Below are 7,204 nucleotides of genomic sequence, written 5' to 3'. Positions count from 1 at the left end.
ACACACACATACATATATGCGTATATATATTTTATTATCATTTTTATGTCTGTAGGGATATTTTCTTTTTTCTGATATTGATAATCTGTATATATATATGTATAGTTTTAAATAGTTTGATTTTGATGTGTTTAAAAGAGGACTTAGAAGGGTTATCATGTTTGACAGTTGCTTGAGCTTCTGAAAGGCTGATGTCACCAAATTTGTGAAGTTTTTATTACTTCAATTTTTTCCCACACCACACGCTTTTTAATCTCCTTCTGCAACTGTAATGGCATGTACATTAGACTCTTTGATATTGTTCCATAGGTCTGCGAGTGAGGCTCAGTTGAAAAAAAAAATCGTAAGTCTTTCTCTTTGTTATTCAAGTTGAATCATTTCTACCGATCTATCTTAAGGTTCAATGACTTTTTTTCTCCATCATTTATATTCTGCTATTGACTCTATCTAGTGAATTTGTTGTTATTATGTTTTTAGTTCTAAAATTTCAATTTGGTTCTTCTTTATATATTATATTTCCTTGCTGAAACTTTCTCTCTTTCCTTTTGTTTTAAAACTCTTCATCCTTAACTTGTTATAGCATTTTTACGGTAGCTGCTTTGAAGTCTTCATCAGGTAATTCCAACAATGTATTATGTTACGATTAACACATTTATTTAATGTTTCCAAATGTATTTAAATTTGTTTGTGTTCTGTATATGGCACATAATACTGAATTCCATTCTCGACATTTTGAATATTATATCATGGAACTCTGGGGATATTGTGTTAATCTGAGGGAAAATGTGTATATTTTTGTTTTGGTAGGTAATCAACTGGGCTGGCCTCATCCTGCAAGTTCCAATAAGCCTTCTATAGAATGTGGTTCCAGGAGCCTTTATGTTTTCCAAGACTCTGCTGTGCTATTTGAATCTTCCTTATGTGTGCCTCTCCAAGCAGTCAGTCTGGGACCTGAGTAGTGGGAACTTCTCCTGGACCTCTCTCTCCACATCAGTGTCAATTTTATGTTGAGCTTCACTGAGTTGAGGTGAACAGAAAACCAGGGGGGGGAAATTGGTAACCTCGCCCTACATCCTAAGTCTTCTTCCTCAATCCACCTGGTACTATTTACATTTTTTAATTGTAGTAAAATAAATTTAATATACAATATAGCATTCCTGTTTGCCTGCTACAGCCGCCATCAAAAAATTTCTCAGACCAGCTGGCTTCAACAGCAGCAATTTATTTTCCCAAGTTCTGAAGGCTGGAAGTCAAAGCTCAAGGTGGCAGTGGGTCTAGTTTCTCCTGAGGCCTCCCTGCTTTGTTGAAAACAGACATCTCTTTGTTATTTCCTCACATAGCCTTTTATCTGTGTGCACATCCCTGCTGTCTCTTCCTCCTTCTTATAAGCTCCACCTTTATCATCTTATTTAACTTAATTACCTCCTCAGAGTTCTTAACTCCAAATACAGTCACATTCTAAGGTAATAGGGGTTAGAACTTCAATCTATGAACTTGGGGGTGGGGACACAATTCAGTCCACAATACCATCTTAAACATTTTAAGTAAAAAAATCAGTAGTATTAAGTACATTAACATTGTTGTGCAAAAACCACCACCATCCATCTCCAGAACTCTTTTCATCTTGCAAAACTGAAGTGCTATACCCACTAAAAAACTTGCCATTCTTCCTTCTCCCCACCCCCTCTCAACTACCCTTTAACTTTCTGTCCCTAAGAGCATGACTACTCTAGGCATTACCAAGCAAAAAAGGCTCAGTTCCCAACGTGCTAGAAACCAACACTATGGCACTGGGTTTTGAGGAAAGAAAAGCATTTCATTGCACATTGACCAACAAGGAGACAGGAATCCTGACCAAGTCTGTGTTCCTGTTCTGACTTTAAGGCAGTCCATTTATTAGAAAAGAGTTTAGGTGGTGGATTCTGGGATTAGCAGGTGATTGATGGAAGGAAAGGGAAGGTCTGGAAAGTCCTTAGCCATACATAGGTCTCATGTGAAAATTTGAGAGTCAGTGTGAAACATGTAGTGGAAATTCAGGCTGTCATGTCAGCAAGTTTATTCTGTGCAAACTCCGGTCGGCTATATGGGTTCCAATAAATTTCAGCCAATTTTGTTATCATAGAAGCGAAGGGATTTTCAACATTTCAGCAAGTTGTTTCTTTTCTTCTTATCTGCCATCCTGCAAACTTGACAATTTCTGCTAGTCATGGGTTTCCTTAATTCTGTGGGGCACAATTTTTTAGGTATCTCATATAAGTGGAATTATTCGGTGTTAGTCTTTTTGCGACTGGTTGGTTTCACTTAGCATAATGTCCTCAAGGTTCATCCATGTTGTAGGTTGTGTCCCAATTAGATTCCTTCTTAAAGTGGAATAATATTTCATTGCATGTATATAACATATTTTATATATTCATTCGTGATCAATGAACATTTGGATTGCATCCACCTGTTGGCAATTGTGCATATATTTACTTTTTAGGGTCCTCAAGTAGCTGGTCCAAGCCCATTGTCTTAGGCCATTTTGTGCTGCTATAACAGAATATCTGAAATTGGGTAATATATAATGAACAGAAATTTATTTTTTCTCTGTTCTGGAGGCTGGTAAGTTTTAAGATGAAGGTGCTGGCATCTGGTGAGGGCCTTCTCACAGCATCATCATATGGCAAAGGGTGAAAGGGCAAAGAGCAAAAGTGGGCCAAATTTGCCCTTTCACAGTAGCATTAATCGCATCTCAACCTACCACCTCCCAAAGGTCCGACCTTCTCTCCCCACCACAGTGACAAGCAATCTCACCATGAGTTTTGGAAAGGACAAACATTCAAACCATAGCACCTGTTCTCCAAGTTTTATAGTTGCTTTCAAAAGGACAGACAGGGTGGAGAGCTCTTGCTCTCTGTTATCCAGAGCCAGAAGCCACTGAGAAGTTTCATTTTAATTTGCAGGCAAGACACTCCTTATAGGCATAATAGATATTGTTCTATGGGATAGTACTTGAAAGACAATATTCATCCAAATGTGTCTCCTCTTTCTTCTTCTATCTAGAGACACTTTGTTTAAATAAAAATATATCCACTGCCTGGCATCCTGTTTGAAGTTATGCAAAAAAAACTTGGAAAAGGTAATACAAAATTTTAAATACAGTATTAGTCACTGATGTCTTAATGTGACTTTTATGGGTACTTTCTTCTTTATAATTAGTTGAAAAGTGGGACATTGAACAACTTATGAATAAATAACAACCCACGATATAAAAATACGCTGTTTTCATTCCCTCTACTTATTGCCTGCCATTATCCTGAAATGACATTTGTTAGCTACGTTGAGATAATTATATATGGCAATAAAAATATTTATGAAAAAATATTTCTATCAATGGAACTACCTGAATTCTAATCACCATACTAGGGAACTCAGCGCAATTTTTAGATTCTCGTTAGGCCTTATTTAAATTAGACACAAAAATAATTTTAAGCCAGAAACTTCCTACAGATGTTCCCTGATGATGCTGAATTGAAGATTAGGTTTACAGGAATGAAGAATTGACCATCTCAGTAAATGCAGTCTAGTTACCAGCAAACAATCAATCCAATTCCCTTAAACCTAAGAAGTTTAAATTAAGCCTTTCCTAATTTGGAGAAGGTTTCAATTGCTAATAGTATAATTGCACCTGATTTCAAAGTACATGCTGTAGTTTTCTTTTTTTAAGAACTCATTTTTGGAAATAGAGCAATTCCCTCAGCTGAAGGAAGATGAAAAGAAAACCACTGAGCTTTCTTTCATCCTCCAGTTTCCCACTATATCTCATATCTGATATTACTAATAATAAATGAACATGTCCTTTTTCTTTTGTTTGTTTGTATGTGTTCCCAGATTGCCTTACTACATTATGATTGTATTAGCAATTAGTGAAGGGGGAATTCGTTCTGCACCTTCTCATTACCTTCAACCTATTAATTTACATTGAAATTCCCTCTACGCTTTGCCATTCTGTACTCTTCTGTGTTGAGCCATCTGAGGTTTCAGAGAGAGCTCTCATTATCAAATTAATTCTGAAAGAAGTAAGCTTTTGCCCTTCCCATTTTTTCAGGAGAGACGTACTAACAGATGTTCTTTTATATTATACACATACTTCCGTTATCCACTTTGGGGGAGTACATGATTTATCTGCTTTGTATGACGCAAATGAAATGTGAATTTGAAAAAAAAATAGTGTCATGGACTTCTTTATACTTATATTTTTAACCATTTAAATTTTAATAGAGAGTAACCTTTTTCTTATTTTATGTTTAGTTAAATTTCTACCACTCTTCAAAGAAAATAATTTCTTTCCTTCATAAGGTAAATTTGAGACTGCTATTGAACATTTCTTCTCAGTCAATAACTATTTAGTATCCTTTTTTCAATCAGCAAATGTAGTGCCTGGAAAAGATGCATTAATTGAGTGAATACTTATTAATTGTATGTTTATGTGAAAATGGCTATGTCTCAAAAGATATCATTCTATAAACTTTATTTTTCAGGGTAAAAGTTAACCAATTTTTTTTTTCAGATTTCATTTGAATATAAACTAGGAGACAGTAACCAAACACCACCTGTTCCCCAAAAACCTATTGATATCAAAAATAAGTAATTAATTAATTAAAAAACAAACTAGGACACAATGTAAAAGAAATAAAAATAGTTTTATAGCTATAAGATTAAATTTTTTAAATTTTATTTTATAATAGCATTCATAATTTAGAAAAAAACATAATATAGAAAACAAAAGTTATTTTTCACTCTGGGCGAAATATTTCCATTAGTCTTTAAAGACTCACAATGTACCATGTATTTCAGATGTATATAATTACAAAACTTTCACAGCATACCTGCTTCTACTCCGAAAATTTTCTACGATCTACAATTGTACTGGGGTTGAAATATTAGAATGTTTTTATTTCAATAAATACAACTCTATAAGGGTATTCTTTCTAAAAGATGAAATAAGTATCCCGAATCTTGGTGTAAGTTGGGGCTAACAATGCAAAATGAGCTATCACATCATATTTGCGCTTACTACTCTGTAGTTCTCAGTAATTATTTTGTCCCATTTGCTGAAGCCTGCGTTTTACAACCTACCTTTTAAAGATAAAGAATATTTTGGTGCCTTTTATTTCATGGCTTTGCAGTTATAGTAAACCTAAAAGATCCAATTCGTCACATAAAATGATTCATTTCTTGAACAAATATTTATTTAGCTCCTACTGCGTCCCAGGCACTGTCCTAGGTGATTAAAATATATCATGGAATACTACAGACAAATATCCCTGTCCTTATGGGGGTTACACTTTAGCATGGAAGTTTAGAAATATGTGATAAATATAGTAAATATATCATCTAGTGTTTAAAATGATAAGCACAATCGATCAAAGAAAAAGTCAATCAGGGTGAAGGAAAACAAGAGTTGTGGTTGGTGTGGAAATACATGTTTTAGTGCTAAACAGATGGTCAGGGCAGGTGGTTAAGGACAGGCCAGAAGAAGGGGAGGAAGTTAGTACTGGAAATTCTTGGGAAGAACATTCCAGGCAGAAGGAATTGTTAAGGAAGATCTTAAGGAAAGATTGAGGAGAGCAAAGAAGTCATATGCTTGAAGGTTAAAAAGCAAGGACAGAAACATCAGGTCCTGGAGGAAGTGAAAGTGCTGAGAATTAGGCTTGATTGCTGTCCACCAACCACAGCCACCTCTCATTGCATTAGGACTTAAGTTTATGTCACCTGCAAAACTTTCAGCTTTTCAAAAATCCCCCATCTATCTTTTGTGAATAAATATTACAACGAATGTTTAGATTATCCTGAATTATTTTTAACACATTTAACAAATTAAGTTGTATAGGACTACATCATTAAAGGTAATGAATCAGGTGGGCACAGTGACTCACGCCTGCAATCCCAGCATTTTGGGTAGCCAAAGAGGGAAGATCGCTTGAGGACAGGAGTTTGAGACCAGCCTGTGCAACACAGCAAGGTGACGTCCCTACAAAAATTTAAAAAATAAAACTATTAGCTGGATGTGGTGGCACATGCCTGTAGCGCCAGCTACATGAGAGGCTGAGGTAAGAGGATCATTTGAGGTGGGAGGATCGAGAGTTTGAGGCTGCAGTGAACTATGATCATACCACTCTGTTCCAGCCTGGATGACAGATTGAGACTCTGTCTCAAAATAAATAAATATATAAATTAAAAAGTAATGAACCAAATATGTTCTGCTTCTAATAGGGGGAATAAAGAAGTCATCTGCAACAATCATCCCATTTCTAGCTCAACATTTTATTCTGAGAGATTGTTGGCCTGGCTAAGAAGGCTATGAGAGTGAGTCAATGTTTTAGAGTTTTATCATTGTAAAAATGTTCACAAAAATTTTGACTCTAAAAACCAAGTCTCAGACCTAATATTACAAATAACCATAGAAATAAAGCGTGCATCCACTGTTTTCCTCTGATTTAAACTGAAAAGAAAGGAAGGAAAGAAGGAAGAAGGGAGAGAATGAAGAGGAAGCAAAGGTATAGGAAATCTGCATAATGACTGAGAACACCAGATATAAAATGAGGCTTAAAATCTTGACAAGGCATGTGTACTATTTCAATACAGAAATTAGATCTGTTGAGAAAAGAGTATAAAATAAGCAACCGGCAAAACACATTCACTTCTCCTAGACTTTGAGTAAATGAACACAGTTTACTAGAAACTATGTGGACATTAAGATGAAATGCCTCTAGCAGTTTTCAAGAAATAGAGGACATTTTAATTTGTGATACATTTAAAAAGCACAATACATTGGGCCTAAAAGATTCAAACTAAAACCTTTTCTTTTGCAGTGTAGCAAGGGCCCAGTCAGCTATTCATTTCCTATCATAAATGTTAGTATACTTAATAAAGAGGTAAGATTACCCAGTTTAGTATCATTTGGGAATTTAAAAATTGTTATTTCTCTTTTGTCAGGCCTAGGATGAAGTTCACTTATTTGATGTTAGAATTTCTATAACCCTACAGATTTGAACTAAGGGATCTGTCATTTTAAAAACATCAACAAACTTGAATCTAATTAAAACTTGAAAAAATATGAAATTCGAAGTCATACGATTGAAACCTTTGCACTAATTGAATTCCTTCATCACTAATTTAGAAACACACATCAAACTATAATCAGCTATTTTTATTAAATGTA

This window comes from Macaca thibetana, chromosome 2, assembly GCF_024542745.1.
Source record: "Macaca thibetana thibetana isolate TM-01 chromosome 2, ASM2454274v1, whole genome shotgun sequence".
Lineage (NCBI taxonomy): Eukaryota > Metazoa > Chordata > Mammalia > Primates > Cercopithecidae > Macaca > Macaca thibetana.
The sequence above is the reverse complement of the archived record's forward strand: the minus strand, read 5'-3'. Positions refer to the sequence as shown.